The 12218-nt window shown below is 42.2% G+C and overlaps 1 protein-coding gene across 1 annotated transcript in view; it reads left to right on the forward strand.

Moving 5' to 3' along the window:
- LOC129525464 (olfactory receptor 7E24-like) overlaps nt 1-12218 on the forward strand; it is a 36149-nt gene that overhangs the window by 23018 nt on the left and 913 nt on the right.

Below are 12218 nucleotides of genomic sequence, written 5' to 3' on the forward strand. Positions count from 1 at the left end.
AGATCTTGTCCAAAACCATCAAGGCGGTACCTCTACAAGTCTGTAAGAACCACAGTGTTACCGGGCTAGGGGTGCCCCCCTAAAGCAAATACAGCTTGGATTACAACACTCAAGTCCTTTCATATATATGGAAAGCCTTCCCAAGAAAGATGAGAAACAAGCCCTGACAGTGAAGACGATGATAAATACCTAACTCCTCAATGCCCAGATACCCAAGAACATCTACTAGCATCAGCACCATCCAGAAAAACATTACCTCAACAAATGATTTAAATAAGTTACCAGGGACCAATCCTTAAGAAACAGAGATGTGACCTTTCAGACAGAATTCAAAATAGTGAGGAAACTCAGAGAAATTCAAGATAACAAAGAGAAGGAATTCAGAATTTTACCAGATACATTTAACAAAGAGATTGAATTTAAAAGAATGAAGCAGAAATTCTGGAGCTGAAAAAAGCAGTTCACATACTGAAGAATGCATCAGAGTCCTTTAATAGCAGAGTTGATCATGCAGAAGAAAGAATTACTGACCTTGAAGACAGACTATTTGAAAATATAGTCAGAGGAGACAAAAGAAAAAATAATAAAAAAAAAAGAAGCACACCTACAAGATCTAGAGAATAGCCTCAAAAGGGCAAATCTAAGAGTTATTGGCCTTAAAGCGGAAGTAGAGAAAGAGATAGACATAAAAAGTTTATTCAAGGCCAGGCGCAGTGGCTCATGCCTATAATCCCAGAACTTTGGGAGGCCGAGGCGGGCGAGGTCAGGAGATGGAGACCATTCTGGCTAACACGGTGAAGCCCCCGTCTCTACTAAAAATACAAAAAATTAGCTGGGCGTGGTGGCAGGCACCTGTAGTCCCAGCTACTCAGGAGGCTGAGGTAGAGAATGGTGTGAACCCGGGAGGCGGAGCTTGCAGTGAGCCGAGATCGCACCACTGCACTCCAGCCTGGGGGACAAAGGGAGACTCCATCTCAAAAAAAAAAAAAAAAACAAAACAGTTTATTCAAAGGGATAATAACAGAACTTCCCAAACCTAGAGAAAGATATCAATATCGGCCTGGCACGGTGCCTCACACCTGTAATCCCAGCACTTTAGGAGGCCAAGGCAGGTGGATCACGAGGTCAGGAGTTCGAGAACAGCCTGACCAACATAGTCAAACCCTGTCTGTACTAAAAATACAAAAATTAGCTGGGCATGGTGGCATGCACCTGTAATTCCAGTTACTCAGGAGGCTGAGACAGGCGAATAGCGGAGGTTGTAGTGAGCCAAGATTGCACCACTGCACTCCAGCCTGGGCAACAGAGTGACAGAGTGAGAGTCTGTCAAAAAAAAAAAAAAGAAAAGAAATATATCAATACCAAAGTAAAAGAAGGTTATAGGACACCAAGCATGTTTAACCCAAAGAAGACTACCTCAAAGCATTTCATAGTTAAATTCCCAAAGATCAAGGATAAAGAAAGGATCCTAAAAGCAGTAAGAGAAAAGAAACAAATAACATACAAGAGAGCTCTTATCCATCTGGCAGGAGACTTTGCAGTGGAAACCTTATGAGCCAGGAGAGAGTGGCATGACATATTTAAAGTGCTAAAGGAAAAAAAAACTTTTACCCTAGAATAGTATATCTGGTGAAATTATCCTTCAAACATAAAGGAGAAATAAAGACTTTCTCAAACAAAAGCTAAAGGATTTCATCAACACCAGACCTATTCTACAAGAAATGTTAAAGGGAGTACTTCAATCAGAAAGAAAATTATGTTAATGATCAACAAGTAATCACCTGAAGCTACAAAACTCACTGGTAATAGTAAACACACAGAAAAACACAGAATATTACAACTGTAACCGTGATGTATAAACTTCTCTTTTCCTTAATAGACTAAATGATGAAACAATAATAAAAAAAAAAAAATGGCTGGGCCCGGTGGCTCATGCCTGTAACCCCAGCACTTTGGGAGCCCGAGGCCAATGTATCACCTGAGGTCAAGAGTTCAAGACCAGCCTCAACATGGAGAAACCCTGTCTCTACTAAAAATACAAAATTAGCCGGGCGTGGTGGTGTATGCCTGTAATCTGTAATCCCAGCTACTCAGGAGGCTAAGGGAGGAGAATTGCTTCAACCCGGGAGGCGGAGGTTGCGGTGAACCGAGATCGCGCCATTGCACTCTAGTCTGGCAACAAGAGTGAAACTCCATCTCAAAAAAAAAAAAAAAAAAAAAAAAAACTATAACAACTTTCCAAGACACAGACAGTACAATAAGATATATATTAGAAACAACAAAAAGTTAAAAAGCAGGAAGACAAAGTTAAGGCATACAGTTTTTTATTAGTTTTCTTTTTGCATATTTGTTTAGGTAAACAGTATTATGTTGTTATCAGGTTAAAATAATGGGTTACAAGATAGCATTTGCAAGCCTCATGGTGACCTCAAACCAAAAAACATACAATGGATACACAAAAAATACAAAGCAATAAACAAAATCATATCACCAGAGAAAATCACCTTCACTAAAGGAAGACAGGAAGGTAAGAAGGAAGAGAAGACCACCAAACAATCAGAAAACAAATAACAAAATGGCAGGAGTAAGTCCTTACTTATCAATAATAACATTGAGTGTAAATGGACTAAACTCTCCAATCAAAAGACAAAGAATGGCTGAATGGATGAGAAGAGAAAATCCATTGTTCTGTTACCTACAAGACGGGGTGGACACCCCCTGCGATATGGAGAGTAATATCACCCCTCTCCCCGCCTGAATATTATGAACCACATTGCAGGAGGGTGGACACACAGTATATTAACAATATTTCTAGTAATATTATCTGTCCCATTGAACATTGTGAACAATATCACAGAGGGGTGTACACCTCCTGCGATATTGAAGGTAATATCATTCTCTCCCCCACTGCGTATTGGGAACAATATCACAGGGGTGTGTATTCCCCCTTTGAAATTGGGAGTAATATCATATTTGCCTTCCAGATATTAAGAACAATATCACAGGGGTATGTACACTTTTATGATATTGGGAGTAATATCATTCTCTTTACCCCTGGATATTAGCAGCAATATCACAGGGGGATGTACATTTCCTGTGATATTGAGGGTAGTATTATTGTCTCCCCTCTGGATATTAAAAGCAATACCACAAGGGGCGTCAAACCACCTGCCAGATTTGGGGTAATGTTAACCTCTCCTCCCCTGGATATTAGAAACAATAACACAGGGGTAATGTACACCCACTGCAATACTGGGAGTAATATCACCCTTTTTTCCCCGGATATTAGGAACAATATCACAGGGTGGTGTAGAACCCATGCGATATTGAAAGTAATATTATCCTCTCCCCCTTTGGATATTAGAATCAATATTACAGGTGGGTTATACACGACCAGCAATATTGGAAGTAATATTATCCTCTTCCCTCCTTGATATTAGCAACAATGTCAGAGGGGGTGTGTACAATCCCTGCGATATTTGGAGTAATATCACCCTCTCGCACAACCCCTGTGATATTTGGAGTAATGTCACCCTCTTACCCCGTGGATATGAGAAACAATATCACAGGGGAGATGTACACCCCATATGATATTGGGAGTAATAACATTCTTCCCCACCCTGTATATTAGGAACAATATCTCAGGGTGAATGTACACCTGCTCTGATATTGGGACTTATTCTCTTCCCCCCCTGGATATTACGAACAATATCACCGGGGGTGGGGGTGTGCACTTTCTGCGATATTGGGAGTAATAGCATCTTTTTGCCCTCTGGATATTAGGAACAATATCACAAACGTGGTGTACAGCCACTGCGATACTGGGAGTAATATCATCCTTCCCCCCCTTAATATTAGGAACAAAATCACAGGGGTTTGTACACCTACTGCGATATTGGGAGTAATATCTTCAACTCTCCCCCTGGATATTAGAAACAATATCACAGTGTAGGTGTATGCTTTCTGCGATATTGGGAGTAATATCAGCCTCTTCCCCTTTGGATATTAGAAACAATATCACAGAGGGGGTGTACTCTGCCTGCGATATTGGGAGTAATATCATTGTCTCCTGCAATGGATATTAGAAACAATATCACAGGAAGTGTATACACCGTCTGCGGTATTGAAAGTAATATCATTCCCTCCCCACCCCTGGGATATTAGGAACTAAATCACAGGAAGGGTGTACACTCCCTGCGATATTGTGAGTAATATCATCTTCTTCTTCCTTGGATTTTAGGAACAAGATCACAGGGTGGGTGTACACTTCCTTGCGACACAGGGAGTAATATCATCCTCTTCCCCCCTACATGTTAGGAACAATATCACAGGGCGGATGTATAGCCCCTGCAACATTTGCTGTAATATCATCCTCTCTCCCGTAGATATTAGGAGAAATATAACCGGGGGTGTGTACACCCCTGCGATATTGGGAGTAGTATCATCCTCTTCCCCCCTTGGATATTAGGAACAGTACCACAGGTGGGGTGTACTGCCTGTGCGATATTGGGAGTAATATCATCCTTTCCTCTGCTGGATATTAGGAAGAGTATCAGAGAGGGAGGGTGTACATTCCCTGCGATATGCAATGTGATATTATTCTCTCCCTCCCTGGGTATTGAGAACAATATTACAGGAGGGGTGTACACCCTCTGCAATATTGGGAGTCATATCATCCTCTTTTGCTCTGGATATTAGGAACAATATCACAGGGTTTTGTACACCCCCTACGATATTGGGAGTAATATCATCCTCTCGCTCTCTGGATATTAGGAAGAGTATCACAGGGGTGTTTACACCCCCTGCAATATTGCAAATAATATCCTCTCCCCCCCGGATGTTAAAAACAAAATCACAGGGGCTTGTACACTTGCTGCGATATTGGGAGTCATATCTTTCTCTCTCCCCCTGGATATTAGGAGCAATATCACAGGGGTGGTTTACATCCTGTGCGATATTGGGAGTAACATCATCCTCTCTCCCCCTGGATATTAGGAACAACATCACGAGGGGAGGGTGTACACCCCCTGAAATATTGTGAGTAGTATCTTCCTCTCCCCCACCCTGGATATTAAGAGTAATATCATCCTCTCGCCCTCTGGATATTAGGAAAAATATCACAGGGGGGGCGGTGTACACCCGCGCAATATTGAAAGTAATATCATCCTCTACCCCATGGTTTTTAGAAACAAAATCACAGGGGGTTGTACACCTGGTACGATATTGGTAGTAATATCTTTCTCTCTGTCCCTGGCTATTGCGAATAACATTACAGGGGGGTTGTACACCACCTGCGATATTGGGAGTAATATGATTCTTTGCCCACCTGGATATTAGGAACAATATCATGGCGTGGGGGACGTGGAAAACCCCGGCTATTTTGAAAGTAATGTCAGCCGGTCTCTCTTTGGATATTAAAAATGATATCACAGAAGGAATATACTCTTTCTGTGATATAGGGAGTAGTATCATCCTCTTCTTCCCTGGTTACTATGAACAATATTGCAGGAGGGGTGTACACCTTCTGCGATATTGGGAGTAATATTATCCTCTCCCACCCTGAATATTTGGAAAAATATCACAGGGGGGTGTACACCCCTGCAATATTGGGAGTAATGTGATCCACCCCAAACCTGGATATTAGCAACAAGATCACAGAGGGGGTGTACACACCCTGTGATATTGGAAGTAATATGATCCTCTGTCCCCCTAGATATTAGGAAAAATATCACAGCGTGGGTGTACATTTCCTACGCTGTTGGGAGTAATATCATTCTTTTCTCTCTGGATATTAGGAACAATATCACAGCGGTGGTGTACATTTCCTTCGATATTGGGAGTAATAACATCCTCTCCCCGTTTGGATATTAGGAACAATATCCCAGGGGGGTGTCCACCCTCTGCAATACTGGGAGTAATATCATCCTCTATTTCCATGGATATTAGACACAATACCACAAAAAGGTGTACAGCCGCTGCGATATTGGGAGTAATATTATACTCTCCTTCCCTGGATATTAGACACAATATCATAGGGGGTGAACACCCCCTGTGATAATGGGAGTAATATTTTCTCTTTCACAGGACATTAGGAACAATATCACAGGGGGTGTTTACACACCCTGCGATATTGGAGGTAATATCCTCTACCCCCCGGAATAATACCAGCAATATCACAGGGGTGGTGTACACCCCCTGTGATATTGAGAGTAATATCATTCTCTCCACCCCCGGATATTAAGAACAATATCACGGCGGGGGGTTGTACATCCCCAGTGATATTGGGAGTAATGTCATCCTCTCCTTCCCTGGAAATTAGGAACAATATCACAGGGGGGTGTACACCTTCTTTGATATTGGAAGCAATATCATCCTCTTCCCCGCTGGATAGTAGAGAAAATATCACACATGGTGTACACCCACTGTGATATTAGGAAGAATATTACAGGGTGTACACCCATTCTGACTTTAGGAGAAACATCTCCCTAAAATAACACAAAAATAACACAGGGTATACAGTAATATCTCCCTAGGATATTACAAATAATATCACAGGGTGTACACCCACTGGGAGATTAGGAGTAATATCTCCCTAGGATATTACGAATAATATCACAGGGTATACATCCACTGTGATAATAGGAGTAATACCTCCCTAGGATATTACAAATAATATCACAGGCTGTATACCCACTATGATTACAAATCCCATAGTGCTGGGATTAGAGACATGAGCAACCACACCCACCCATGCTGTGTCTTTATCTGTTGTCTGTTGTTGTTTGTTTTTGAGCCCAGAAATAACTTCTCTCCTATATGTTCAAATGATTTTTAACATGACAGCCAAGAAAGTTCATTGGTGGAAAAGCAGCCTTTTCAATAAATGGTGTTGGAGAAACTTGATTTCCACATGCAGAAGAATGAAGGTGGACCCTATGTCATACCAGGTGCAAAAATTAACACAAACTGGATGAAAGACCTAACCCCAAGAGCTAAAACTATAATATACCTAAAAGAAAACATTGGCCAAACTTTTATGACATCAGAGTGGGCAATTATTTCTGGGATATGACACCAAAAGCATAGGCAACAAAAGAAAATTAGATTCCTTGGATTACATCTAAATGAGAAACACTTTTGTGCATCAAAAAACACTGTGAACTGAGTGAAAAGATAACCCATGGATTAGGAAAAATATTTGCAAATCATATATGTGAAAAGAGGCTGATATCCATAATATATAAAGAACAGCTAGAACTAAACAACAAGAAACCCAAGGCATCCCATTAACAATGGTCAGAAGACTTGAGTAGACATGTCCCTAAAGAAGGTATACCAATGGCCAATAAGCATATAAGATGATGTTCAAAATCACTAATCATAGGGAAGTGCAAATCAAACCAATAATGTGATACCACACATTAGGATAGATATGATAAACAAGCAATAGTGAGACTGGAGGGAAGTAGGAATGCTCAAACATGATCAGAGGGAACATAAAACTGTGCAGGAACAGGGAAAATAGTATGGCGTGTACTTGAAAAATTAGAAAGACAATTATCAGATGATCCCGCAGTTGCATTTGTGGGTACCTACCATCTAGAATTAGAAGCCAAGAGTGGAAGAGATATTTGTACACCCATATTCATAGCAGCGTTATTCACAACAGCCAAAAACGTGGAAGCAACCCAAGGTTCCATGGACAGACGAATGAAAAAGCGCACTGCAGTTCATTCATACAGTGGAAGGCTATTCAGCCTTAAAAAGGCAGGCACTTCTGGCCAGCGCAGTGGCTGATGCCTGTAATCCCAGCATCTTGAGAGGCCGAGGTGGGAGGATCACCTGAGGTCAGGAGTTCAAGACCAGCCTGGCCATGATGGTGAAACCCTGTCTCTACTGAAAATGCAAAAAATTAGCAGAGCGTGGTGGCGCGTGCCTGTAGACCCAGCTACTCAGGAGGCTGAGGCACAAGAATCGCTTGAACCTGGGAGGCGGAGGTCGCAGTGAACCCGGACTGTGCCGCTGCACTCCAGCCTTGGCAACAGAGTGAGACTCCATCAGAAAAAAAAAGAAAGAAAGAAAGAAACAGGCACTTCTGACACAGGCTGCAACACAGATGAACCTTGAAGACATTATCGTCAGTGAAATAAATAAATCACCAAAGGATAAACACAACTGGGCTCAGTGGCTCGCACCTGTAATCCCAGCACTTTGGGAGGCTGAGGCGGGCGGATCACTTGAGGTCAGGAGTTTGAGACCAGCCTGGCCAATATGGTGAAAACTTGTCTCTACTAAAAATACAAAAATTAGCTGGGTGTGGTAGCCCAGGCCTGTAATCCCAGCTACTCAGGAGACTAAGACACGAGAATTGCTTGAACCCAGGATGTGGAAGTTGCAGTGAGCCGAGATCGCGCCACTGCACTCCAGCCTAGGCGACAGAGAAAGACTTTGTCTCAAAAAAAAAAAAAAATTAAACACAGTATGATTCCACTTATATCAAGTCTCTAGAGTAGTTAAACTCATAGAATTGCAAAATAGAATGGTGGCCCCCAGGGGTGCGGGAGAGAAAGGAATGGAGAGTTTGGTTAATGGGTCCAATGTCCATTTTGAAAGATAAAAATGTTCTGGAGATGAGGGAGGTGATGGTTGCTAAACAATGTGAATGTACTTAATGTCGTGAAACTATAAACTTAAAAATAGTGGAAACTGTAAATGTTTATATTGGCCATTCTAAATGAAATAATATATAATTTTTAATATTTATACATGGTATATTTTACCATAATAAAAGATGAAAATTAAAGCAGTTGGATCTTTAAAAAGAAAAGAAAGGAGCAAATAGTACATACACACAAGCTTTCTCCTGATTAGAGGAAGAGTCCCAAAGCTTCTAGGGATACTCACTTTTCTCTTCTTGCTGCATTATTATGAGGAAATCCTTAGAGACTGGGGAACTTGGGTGAATCTGGATAATGAGGAGCTCTATGCCTTGAGCCCCCAAGGCCATAGAATAGCAAGTACTCAGTCTGTGCCTCCAGCCCCGCAGTGTGAGGTTCCAGTCCAGTGGGCTACACACGTGTCACCTGCATCAGGAGGCTCATGTCTGACCCTGTCTTCTTGCCAGTCTTGAGGACAGAGTCTGAGCCTCCATCGTGCACCACATAGGGAGGACAGTGGACCTGTTCTCCGTGGTCATGACCCAGCAGAGGGGAAGCACAGTTAAGTGAGTGCTGAGGGACAGGTCAGGAGCCTTGTTTTGTTTCCTCATCCTCAGGACAAACAGGAGAGTGCGGTGGGCAGATGGGAGGAGAACAGTGTGCAAACTGTCAGCTCAGCAGACTGTGGAGTTTCTGTTCTTGGTTGTGGTGGGGGTCTCAGAAATCTTATTCAAAATTTTGCTTTCCTCCCACACTGGTTGTCCTTTTCATGAACATCTCACCCATGATAGCAGCAAATGAGTCCCTCTAAACTATTCCCTAAGCACAACAAAAAGATGATGAAGGTGATGAGGAGGATAAAGAGGACGATGACAGACACCATGGCATCATGAACCCTTACTGGGGGCTTCCTAAATGCCAGGCTCTGAGCTCTGTGGTCTATGCAGCTTCTTTGATTTCATCTGCGTGGTCTTCTCCCAGTTATTAGTGCACATTAAATTATTATTATACAGACTAGAAAAGAAGCAATGCATTTTCATATAAGTTGTACCAGATCATGAAGTCGAAAAGAGTAAAGTCCCATTTGAACCAGGCAGCCTAAGTCCAGACACGTGGCATTTGGCCAGTCCTCTCCCTGCATCCAACCTGCCCTCTCAAATCCTTGTCACTCGGGCAGATGCCCCTGCTCACTGTGCCCTTCCCTTTGGGGGTTCCTGATGATAGACCACAGCTAGCCCAGTGGGTGCCACATTCACTGTGTCAAGTATAGAAAGGGCAGCCGAGATCACATCAAAGATTCCAGAAAGAATTGGCACAGGATCATTCGGGACGCATCTCTCCCTTGCCCCTGTTCCTGTCTTTCCTTACAGCTCTCGACTTCCTCAAAGGAGTCATAAATTCAGAGTTTGGCTTCCATTCCTATTGAGGAAGCTGGAATCTGTTTCAAAATGCTCCTCAGATGTGCCTGTGGTTAAGACCTCTGAGCTCTGCTTAAAACTTTTTGAAGCTGGGCGCGGTGGCTCACGCCTGTAATCCCAGCACTTTGGGAGGTTGAGACAGGTGAATCACAAGGAGTTCGAGACCAGCCTGGCCAACATGGTAAAACCCTGTCTCTACTAAAAATACAAAAAAAAATTAGCCGGGTGTAGCAGCAGGCGCCTGTAATCTCAGCTACTCAGGAGGCTGAGACAGGAGAATAACTTGAACCTGGGATGCAGAGGTTGCAGTGAGCCGAGATCACTCCACTGCACTCCAGCCTGGGCAACAGAGCGCGACTCCATCTCAAAAAAAAAAAAAAAAATTCTTGAGAGTTGGAAGACCATGAAGTTTAGTACCTGGGACTTAGAGACTGGTCATTAACTTTGAATACCACCTTTTCTGCTTATCTGAATGGCAAGGGGTGAGATGTGCATCCTCTGAGACTCAGCACTCTCGTCTGAGTTGATTTCTAGTTGATCCAACGGAAGTGAGCAATGATTAAACCGATCGTGGGTGCCTGCTCCGTGATCTCTATGTGATGGATGCATAAAGTAAAGGCAAAGTGAATTTTAGATACATTCATTAATATTTTAAGCTTCATCTCTATGCAATTCAGTGGAAATATCCCCTGACCTGAAGTTCTGGTTTCCCTGCATTCCAGACAGGACATTTTATTTTGTCCTTATCTAAGTAAGTACTGAGTATTGTGAGAGGAACAAGTGAGTCTCTTTTGTTTCTGATTCCCTAGAGCCTATATCTTGCTTGGCACACAGGAGTTAGCCAAAGTAAACATCTATGTTAATTATTGAATAGACCCTTCCTTGGTTCACAAAAATTGGCTGTGATCAGTGTGACTTCGTCATGCTTGATTCCTTTTTTTTTTTTTTTTTTTTTTGAGACGGAGTTTTGCTCTTGTTGCCCAGGCTGGAGTGCAGTGGCATGATCTTGGCTCACTGTAGCCTCTGCCTCCCGGGTTCAAGCCATTCTCCTGCCTCAGCCTCCCAAGTAGCTGGGACTACAGGCACCCACCACCACGCCTGGCGAATTTTTTGTGTTTTTAGTCGAGGTGGGTTTTCACCATGTTGGCCAGGATGGTCTTGATCTCTGGACCTCATGATCCACCCTCCTTGGCCTCCCAAAGTACTGGGATTACAGGCGTGAGCCACCGCGTCCAGCCAAACTTTCTTATGAAAACTCTAAGTCCGGGTGGGGGGAGCGGGGAGGGATAGCATTAGGAGATATACCTAATGTAAATGACGAGTTAATGGGTGCCGCACACCAACATGGCACATGTATACCTATGTAACAAACCTGCACATTGTGCACATGTACCCTAGAACTTAAAGTATAATTTTAAAAAAAAAGAAAGAAAAAGAAAAACTCTAAGTCCACCTAAGCTAAGGACAGGAGTTATGTCTTACATGAATTTTTAAACAAGACCCACCTATTTGAGTAAGTAATTACTCTCTTGAAGGAGGAAAGTCAGAAAACATAATGATGAAATCACTAGACCGTAACTGGCATGTGGAAATATTTTCTGCTTATGAACTATCAACTTTAAATTTCATTTTTAGATGGCATGGTCTCAGCTGTTATGCAGTGTTTATGACGTTCTAAATCAAGGGAATTTGTGGCATTCTATTAGAATAAAATATTTGAGTTCTTAATTTCCTTTAATTAGGATAAACTTTTTCTTAAAGTGAAGAGAATGTTTTTATTACATATTTTTCTTCTGAAAAGATAGACTGTATTTTCTAGCAATTACGAATTTGTTATATATGATGATCTGGTTCTCGGAACATTCTTGAATCTAGTGTCTCTAAGGCAGGTGTGTACAGCAAGAAGCGAATAACAAAAATCAATGATGAAAGAATTATAAGACAATTGAGTTTGTCACAACTGCAAAATATTGCTGAGTGTGGATTGCTCTGAAATCTGAAAACATTAATTGTGAATTGCTTATATGCAAAATGCAGACACAGTGCTGGGTGTTGGTGTTTCTGATTTTTCAACCCTCTTTTCTAGGCCAAAGGTGTCCAAACTATACAGACCCACAGAATCTAACAGATGTCTCAATATTCC

This window comes from Gorilla gorilla, chromosome 9 (genome assembly GCF_029281585.2).
Source record: "Gorilla gorilla gorilla isolate KB3781 chromosome 9, NHGRI_mGorGor1-v2.1_pri, whole genome shotgun sequence".
Lineage (NCBI taxonomy): Eukaryota > Metazoa > Chordata > Mammalia > Primates > Hominidae > Gorilla > Gorilla gorilla.